This window comes from Lepus europaeus, chromosome 12 (assembly GCF_033115175.1).
Source record: "Lepus europaeus isolate LE1 chromosome 12, mLepTim1.pri, whole genome shotgun sequence".
Taxonomy (NCBI): Eukaryota; Metazoa; Chordata; class Mammalia; order Lagomorpha; family Leporidae; genus Lepus; species Lepus europaeus.
Window position 1 is genome coordinate 74393365 of NC_084838.1, and position 9211 is coordinate 74402575.

The 9211-nt window shown below is 47.2% G+C and overlaps 1 pseudogene; it reads left to right on the forward strand.

The window, feature by feature from the left end:
- Positions 1–209: 209 nt before the first annotated feature.
- Positions 210–1975, forward strand: LOC133771030 (sphingolipid delta(4)-desaturase/C4-monooxygenase DES2-like; annotated as a pseudogene).
- Positions 1976–9211: the final 7236 nt, after the last annotated feature.

Genomic DNA, 9211 nt, shown 5'->3' on the forward strand with positions numbered 1-9211 from the left:
GTAAAGGTGTCAGTGCTCCCAAAATTAACCTATATGTTCAATGAACCCTTCTCAAGTTTCCAAGATCTTTTTAAAGAATTCCACAAACTCATTCTAAAACTGATGTAGAAAACTAAATTGCACAAATGGCAAAGGTCATTTTGAATAGATAAACATGCAGATACTCACCCCAGCAGACATTGAAACTAGGCCAAAGCCATAAAAACAGCATGGTGCAGAATCAGAAACAGCAAAGGGACCACTGGAAAAGAAGAGAATTCTCAGAAATAGCACCACACATCATGGGAACTTCTTGTAAGATAAAGGTGGAGGGGCTGCTGCTGTGGCATAGTAGGTAAAGCCATCATCTGCAGTGGCAGCATGCCATATGGCCGCCGTTTGGAGACCTAGCTGCTCTACTTCCAATCCAGATCTCTGCTATGGCCTGGGAAAGCAGTAGAGGATGGCCCAAGTTCCTTGGGCCCCTGCACCCAAGTGGGAGACCTGGAAGAAGCTCCTGGCTTCAGATCGACATAGCCCTGGCCATTGGGGCCATCTGGGGAGTGAACCAGTAGATGGAAGATCAATCTCTTTTGCTCTGCCTCTGCCTCTCTTTAATTTTGCCTTTCAAATAAATAAATAAATAAATATTTTTTTAAAAAAGATAAAGGTGAAACCACAAAACAATGGAGAAAGTATGGATTGTTTAAGAATTCTGAGGAGAAAGTGGATCCCTATGATGAGGCAAAATAAGGCTGGACCTTTTAACTTACATAAAACTATAAAAAGGTGCGCTCAGATAGATTAAAGACGTAAATGCAGAGGTGACAGTATAAAAGAAATATAGAGAAAATATAAAGAAACTAAAATAAATGCATAGAAAAAAATTTAAATATACTCACAATGGTATGTTTTTCACATGAGGTGGGGTAAATACTTCTGGAACAACATACTTAAAACACAAACTCTTTTCTTTTTTTGACAGGCCGAGCTGGTGAGAGAGAGAAAGTCAGAGGCAGCACGAGCCGCAGCGACTTCAAATGGGTCTACACTGACCAGCCGCACACGCAGCGGCGCCAGGAGATGCTCGCCAAGTACCCTCGCCAAGGCCCTGATGCGGTCGGACCCTCACCTCAAGTGGGCCATGCTCGGGATGGTGCTGGCGCAGCAGCTGGCCTGTTGGCTGGTGCGGGGGCTGGCCTGGCGCGGGCTGCTCTTCTGGGCCTACACCTTCGGCGGCTGCGTGAACCACTCATTGACGCTGGCCATCCACGACATCTCGCACAACACCGCCTTCAGCACGGGAGCCACCGCCCACAACCACTGGTTCACCATCTTTGCCAATCAGCCCATCGGCATGCCCTACTCTGCCTCCTTCAAGAAGTACCACGTAGACCACCACCGCTACCTGGGCGGCGATGGGCTGGATGTGGACGTGCGCCCACGCCTGGAGGGCCGGCCGGTTCTTCTGCACACCGGCCCACAAGCTGCTCTGGCTTGTGCTGCAGCCCTTGTTCTACTCGCTGCGGCCGCTCTGCGCGCACCCCAAAGCCATGACGCGCATGGAGGTGTTCAACGCCCTGGTGCAGCTGCCAGTGGATGCCGCCATCCTCCGCCTCTGGGGGGTGAAGCCCATGGCCTGCCTGCTGGCCAGCACCTTCCTGGGCCTGGGCCATACCCCATCTCGGGCCACTTTATTGCTGAGCACTACATGTTCCTCAAGGGCCAAGAGACCTACTCCTACTACGGGCCCCTCAACTACATCACCTTCAACATGCGCTACCACGTGGATCACCACGACTTCCCCAGCATCCCCAGCTGCTACCTGCCCCTGGTGCGGGAGATCTCACCGGAGTACCACGACTACCTGCCGCGGCACCACTCGTGCGTGAAGGTGCTCTGGGACTTTGTATTCGAGGACTCCCTGAGGCCCTACACCAGAGTGAAGCGGGTGTGCAAACTGGCAGAGGACCCTGCCTCCGGGTCTCCATCCTGAGCGGGAACCCTGGACTCCACCGGCCCCACCACAGAGCCAGTGCCACGCACGCCCCACCGCCTCAGGCCGAGTGCAGGCTTGGCTGCATCTGGCCCCCAAGGAGCCCTGGAAGCAGCCATCGGTGGCCGCACCCAGTGGCCAGAGAAGCCCATCTGCTCGTGGACTCGCTGGGCACCTTTCCGGGCCTTACCAGGTAAGGCTCGGACCCCTGCCCTGACCTGCCAGCCCTGTACCCGTGGTCTCCATGGAGCTGACTTCACTGGTGCCCCGTGCTCTAAATTAAATCCAGCGTTTGTTTCCACTAAAAAAAAAAAAAAAAAAAAAAAAAAAAAAAGGAAGGTGCTGGCCAGCAGGCAGGCCGTGGGCTTCACCCCCCAGAGGCGGAGGATGGCGGTGTCCACTGGCAGCTGCACCAGGGCGTTGAACACCTCCATGCGCGTCATGGCTTTGGGGTGCGCGCAGAGCGGCCGCAGCGAATAGAACAAGGGCTGCAGCACAAGCCAGAGAAGCTTGTGGGCCGGCGTGCAGAAGAACCGGCCCTCCAGGCATGTGGGCACGTCCACATCCAGCCCATCGCCGCCCAGGTAGCGGTGGTGGTCTACGTGGTACTTCTTGAAGGAGGCAGAGTAGGGTATGCCGATGGGCAGGTTGGCGATGATGCAGGGCCCAGGCATTTGGGCCATTTCCACTGCCTTCCCAGGCCACAGCAGAAAGCTGGACTGGAAGAGGAGTGACCAGGACAGAATCCGGCGCCCCAACCGGGACTAGAACCCGGGGTGCTGGCGCCGCAGGCGGAGGATTAGCCAAGTGAGCCACGGCATCGGCCTTAAAACAAACTCCTGGCCGGTGCCGCGGCTCACAGGGCTAATCCTCCACGTGGGAGACCAGGAGGAAGCACCTGGCTCCTGGCTTCAGATCGGCACAGCACGCCAGCTGTGGCAGCCTTTTGTGGGGGTGAACCAACGGAAAAAGGAGGACTTTCTCTCTCTCTCTCTAACTCTGCCTGTCAAAAATAAATAAATTAATTAATTAATTTAAAAAACACAAACTCTTAACAAAATTAAAGAATTGGATTCTGTTAAGATGCAGACTGTCATAGACAAAGTAACAAACAGGTAAGTGATGATTTGCAGGGGGAAATTCTCCTCTTTCTCTCTCTCTTTTTTTTTCTTTTAACAGAGAGGCACAGGCAGAGAGAGAGAGAGATCTTCCATCTACTAGTTGCTCCCTAAATGGTCACAATGGCCATGGCCAGGCCAGGCCACAGCCAGGAGCCAAGAGCTTTACCCAGGTTTCCAATGCGGGTGCAGCGACCCAAGCACCCAGGCCAAGGAACTGGATCAGAAGTGGTGCAGCCAGGACTCAAATCAGTGCCCATATTGGGTGCTGGCACCACAGGCAGCAGCTCAATCCATTGCAGCACAGCACCAGCCCTGAAACACCCTCATTTTTAATATTCCAAACCAGCAAAAACTTAACAATTATAATGTACAAAATCTCATTAAAATTAACAGAACATAGGGCTGGCATTGCGACACAGCAGGTAAAGCCACAGCCTGCAATGCCAGCATCCCATATGGGTATCTCAGCTGCTACACTTTTTTTTTTTTTTTAAAGACTTATTTTATTTATTTGAGAGAGTTACAGAGAGATGTAGAGACAGAGAGAGAGGTCTTCCATCCATCCACTGATTCACTCCTCAGATGGCCACAACGGCTGGAGCTATGCCGATCTGAAGCCAGGAGCTTCTTCCATGTCTCCCACATGGGTGCAAGGGCCCAAGGACTGGGGCCATCTTCCGCTGCTTTCCCAGGCCACAGCAGAGAAGTGGATCAGAAGAGGAGCAGCTGGGACTAGAACCGGCGCCCATATGAGATGCTGGTGCTTCTGGCCAGAGCTTTAACCCACTGTGCCACAGTGTCAGCCCCATGCTCCACTTTCAATCTAGCTCCCTACTAATGGCCTAGGAAAAGCAGCAGAAGATGGCCCAAGTGCTTGGATCCGTGCCACCATGTGGGTGACCTGGAAGAAGCTCCTGGCCCCTCACTTTGGCTTGGCCCAGCTCTGGCCATTGTGATCATCTGGAGAGTAAACCAGAAGGTGGATGATCTCTGTCTCTCCCTCTCTCTCTGTAACTCTTTCAAATAAATAAATAGATCTTAAAAAAAGTTAACAAAAACAACGTATGAAACTGAATTTTAAAATAAGAAAAGTATTAAATAGTCAAATTCTCAAAAAGGAACGCTCAAGTGACTAATACAAATATTAAGAAATACCAAATTCCCTAATAAACAAAGAATTTCAAGTGAAAAGACTATCAGAATTTTTAAAAATGGGAGGAGGATATATACAGAGTAGGCAGGAGGACTAAGACGAGAACACTGTAAGGCTGCTAAAGACACTGTGGACGGTACAGTCACTCTAGAAAGCAATGGATCCTGTGTGATCCCCAAACCCCCTTCTGGGTCTACATGACAGAGAAACTCTTACACAGCTTCATAGGGGATCTGCCTGAGGTCATTGGTTGTGGTATGCTTTGTGGTATTGTGTCTTGAAGACAACCTAGGTGTCCATCAGGAGGGGAGCAGTAAAATGCAACAGATGCAATAGCGATTGCCAAAGGATAAGCATACAGAGGAGAAGAGTTACTGCTCAACAGTTTCATTTTGGAAAAATGAGAAAATTCTGCAGATGGCTGGTAACGACAGTTATAGAAAAATATGAATGTACCTGACCCCAGACACTGTACATATAAAAATGGGTACAATGGTAAATGTTTTCCTCTGTGTATTTTACCACAGTTTTTACAAGACATACAAAGTAGAGCGAATGTACACTGTGGGATACCATACAAGAGTTAAAATTAATGAACTAACTATAGTTGTAGCAACATTAATCTTTAAAACAGTATTGAATTATAAACATAAAACAGGAACATGTTCCAAATAACACCCCATATTTTACTAGAATGCATGCATCTGCAAAGATTCATTACCAACATATTAGTTCAAAAACTTATTGGGAAGAAGGAACTAGGGAAGGAGGTTGGGAAGTAAGGAGGGAAAAATCATGCAGTAAGAGTATTACATGGACCAATGACAAATGACAATAAGGTATTGCGAACTGAGAAGTTTGCATTTTCAGTTAAAAAGAAATGACATCATACCCATGAAAACCTTTTTAAAGGATATAAAGTTTTATAGTTTATTCTTTGTTATTTCCTTCATTTGAAGAGGAGTGAAATGAACCAAAATAAATCTTATTCCTAATATCTTGGATCTTCACAGTATTCTGACAAATATGATTTACACATTGGCTAAGCATCACACATTGGAAGTTTATCTGCATTTTATGAGCTTTTAAATAGTTCCAGTACTCTCTCATTACCACACATTTCTTCTTCCCTCTTTTTTATACTCTGTTCTATACAGAGCCTGACTAAAGGGTGGGTCAGACAGGAGTTGCCTGGGGTGCTAGTATTTAAGAGGTGCTAAAAATTTCACCAGAATTCTAGCAAGATGAAAAGAGTTATTTTTTTTTTTTTGCACGCCTGTTACTGAGAGCACTTTGCAAGGTTCAGAAGAACCCAGTTATAAATTGGGGGGGGGGGGCGTGTGTGTGGCCCCTCTCTGAGGTCAGTACATGAATAATAATGGAAGTTACTTAAACACAGGGTCACAAAGCCACAATGCAGAGTTGTGCCCAAGCTCAGCAGATGTCTTTCACAGATGACCCTGTTTTAACTGCCTCTCAGAGAGTGACTTAACTATTAAGTGAACATATATCCCACTCAACCAAGAATGCAGGGCTTTTGTTTTGCGAATCCAGTAAGTGTGGTTTACGCTAGAGTTGAACTGTTTGGGAGAAGAGAGGGTTAGCTGAGCGAGCTGCTGATGGTCCTTCTTTCCTATCCTTCCTCCATGCAACCTAAGTAACTAGGAGATGTATATTTAAAGACCAGCAAGAAAAAGAAAAAAAAAAAAAAAAGACCAGAAAGGCTCAAATTACTGGGCTGTGGGGAGGGTGGGGGGTATTACCTATTTATTTCTTGATTTCTGGATCTGTTCCTAAATAAGGGGAAACAGAAGATCCTCCATGTTAAAACGTTGAAGCCCATATGTCACACCCAGCATGTGACAGGCCTTCAGAGTCTCACTGTGTCCTTAATCTGGCCATCCTACCTTACGTGGCAGGAAAAAGTAGGAAGAGTGGATGCTGGTAAGGAGGTTTTCTATGGGCTACATTTGCTAAGGTAGCAAAGCAAGCTAGCCAAGTAAACAAAAGGGTACCATAGTACTCCAGAAAGCTCATGGAGGGGCAGGGATTTAGCTAGCAGTTAAGATGTCTGAATCCCATATCAGAGTACCTGGGTTCAATTCTCAGCTTCCTGCAAACACAGAACCTAACAGGCAAAGGTGATAGTTCAAGTAACTGGGTCCCTGCCCTCCATGTGAGAGAGCTGCATTTTGCTCCTGCTCCCAGCTGCAGGCTGGTACAACTCTGGCTATCACAGAATTTCAGTAGTGAACCAAGGAATAGCAATACCTTCTGTCTCTTTTGTCTCATTCTCTCACTCTGTTCTGCCTTTCAAGTAAGTTGAAGACATCAAAAAATATTTTTTAGGTTCACGGAAAAATGAAATTGAAACCTAAGTTTATCTTGGTTCAAAAATATGAAATCTGGGCCGGTGCCACGGCTCACTAGGCTAATCCTCCACCTGCGGCACCGGCACCCCGGGTTCTAGTCCCAGCCGGGGCACCGGATTCTGTCCCAGCTGCCCTTCTTCCAGATCAGCTCTCTGCTGTGGCCCAGGAGGGCAGTGGAGGATGGCCCAAGTGCTTGGGCCCTGCACCCGCATGGGAGACCAGGAGGAAGCATCTGGCTCCTGGCTTCAGATCAGCGCAGCATGCTAGCCGTAGCGGCCATTTGGGGGGTGAACCAACGGGAAAAGGAGGATTTTTCTCTCTGTCTCTAATTCTGCCTGTCAAAAAAAAAATTTTAAAACATATGAAATCTACGCAAGGAGACAGACATAAGAGGTCTTCACATTTTGAGATTTGATTACTGTTTATAGCCCTTGTCTTCATTCCTGAGGAACAGTGGATTTTCCACTTACTACTTGTTGAATTCTTTATTTAGTGGAGGGTTAAGCTTGTGATCATAAATTGAAAGCATGTGTCATTGCAAAAAGTAAGAGAAAAAATAAGAAAGGAATAGGGAGGGAGAATAGGAGCAAGAGAGGGAGAGCGGAATGGCAGAGTGGGAAGTATCATTATGTTCTTAAAACTGTATATATGAAATGTATGAAATTTGTTCCCTTTGTCTAAATTTTAAAATTTAAATCAAAACGTACACTAAAATAAATATTTATAACCTTTTAAAAAAAAAAGTCTTCAGAAAAGTTCATGAAAAATGCCTAGTATGAAAAAACTATGCATAGATTTCAAAATCATTTTTCCACCAAAATAAGTGTAACTCTTATTTCTATTTTCCACTTTTCCACCAACCTTTTGAAGTGCCTTTGGGTTTTTGAAAAAAACAGGGGCCTTTATTTTATGCTAGTTCTTAGGAAAAGGAGATAGTGCACTACTAATTATTTTTAGTTATTTAGTTGTTTGAAAAGGAGAGGAAGAAAGAGATCTTCCATTTGCTGATTCACTCCCCAAATGGCTGCAAGGGCTGGGACAGGGCCAAAGCCGAAGCCTAGAGTCAGGAGCTCCATCCAGGTCTCCCAGAAGGGTGGTGGGGGCCCAAGCCATCATCTGCTCCCTCCCAAAACACATTAGTAGGAAACTGGATCCAGAGCAGGGAGTAGCTGGGGCTCAAACCAGCATCAGCCAGAGCAATGCAGGCATTCCCATTCCCAGCAGCACTTTACCCAAAAAGTACCTCTGCTCAAAAAAAAAAAAAAAAGGAAAAAAAAAAAAAAAAAAAAAGAGCCTGCCCCCCCCACTACTACTTCTTAAAGGCATTCTGGGAATATCAAGAGAAATATTTGGTTTTTTTGTTTGGGTATATCTCTGTGGGTTACCTGGAAATGTGTAATTCTGTAACCATTTTTGACTCATTTAATATAATACAATTTTAAGTATAAAGTAAGCCTCTAAAAAAGCATTTTCTGATGGCTAAACTGGGGTTGAACTGTATTTTCATGTCAATTAGCAGTTTTTCTTAAAAGGAGCCCATTTGTTTCCTTAGTTCGCATTTTAAACTGTTGAACACCTGCCATGTATTAAGCAAAATTGTGTTCGTTTACTATTCAGAAAGAACCTGAAATACAACAAAAAGCCATCTTTGTGGCCAAAGTTGCCACCTGCAGAGGTGTGGGTTCAAGTCCCAGCTGCTCCACTTCCCATCCAGCTCCCTACTGCTGAGAAGGCAGAAGATAGCCCAAGTACTTGGGCCCCTGCACTCAAGTGGGAGACCCAAATGGAGTGCCAGGCTCCTGGCTTTAGCCTGCCCCACTGCAGCCATTTAGGGAGTGAACCAGAGGATGGAAGATTCTTTCCCTTTCTCTCTCTCTCTCTCTCTCCACCTTTCAAATAAATAAATCTTAAGGGAAAAAAAAAAAAAAAAAACCTCATCTTTTCTGCTGTCGTGTCTATAACCCGTGATTTTCTTTCGCCAACAGCGCAATCTTTCTGAGTGCCAGGCACTGCAGCAGGTGCTGAACACACCTTTGGGGACCCTGCCCTGGTGGCACTGAAATACGGTAGTAGAGAGGTTTTGAAAAACGAGCGCCCTTCCAGCCTCCGGCAATCACTATTCTAAGCTCGCGTGTTTAAACAGTCCATTTAATTTTTGTCAAATAGGGAGTAGCCGCCTACACTGGAACACTGGGCTAAGCGGTTTATTACGCACGTTCTTTCCTCGTCCACCCTCCCAGTCCTCCAGGGGAGGCACTCGTATCCCCGGTTTTCAGGGCAGAACACTTTAAGTGCATACGGCTGGCAGAGGAAGCGCCGGAACGCAACCCGGGTCGTTGCCTTTTCCCACAGCCGCTGAGGTGTGTCCCTAGCTAGCAGCAGTGTCGTGTTTCTGCTTACAGCCGAGTCCGGGGGGCACAGCTCTGCGCGGCTCAACACCTCCTAGCCTCCGTCCTGAGGTACCAACAGCGTCCTCGGCCGGGCTCCGGCAACGCAGGCTCCAAGTCCCAGCGTCCTCCAGGAGCCTGCGGGAGCCGCTCTTTCCCGAGAGGGGCGGGCTGCCGGATGACTGACGGCTGCGCCGCGCATG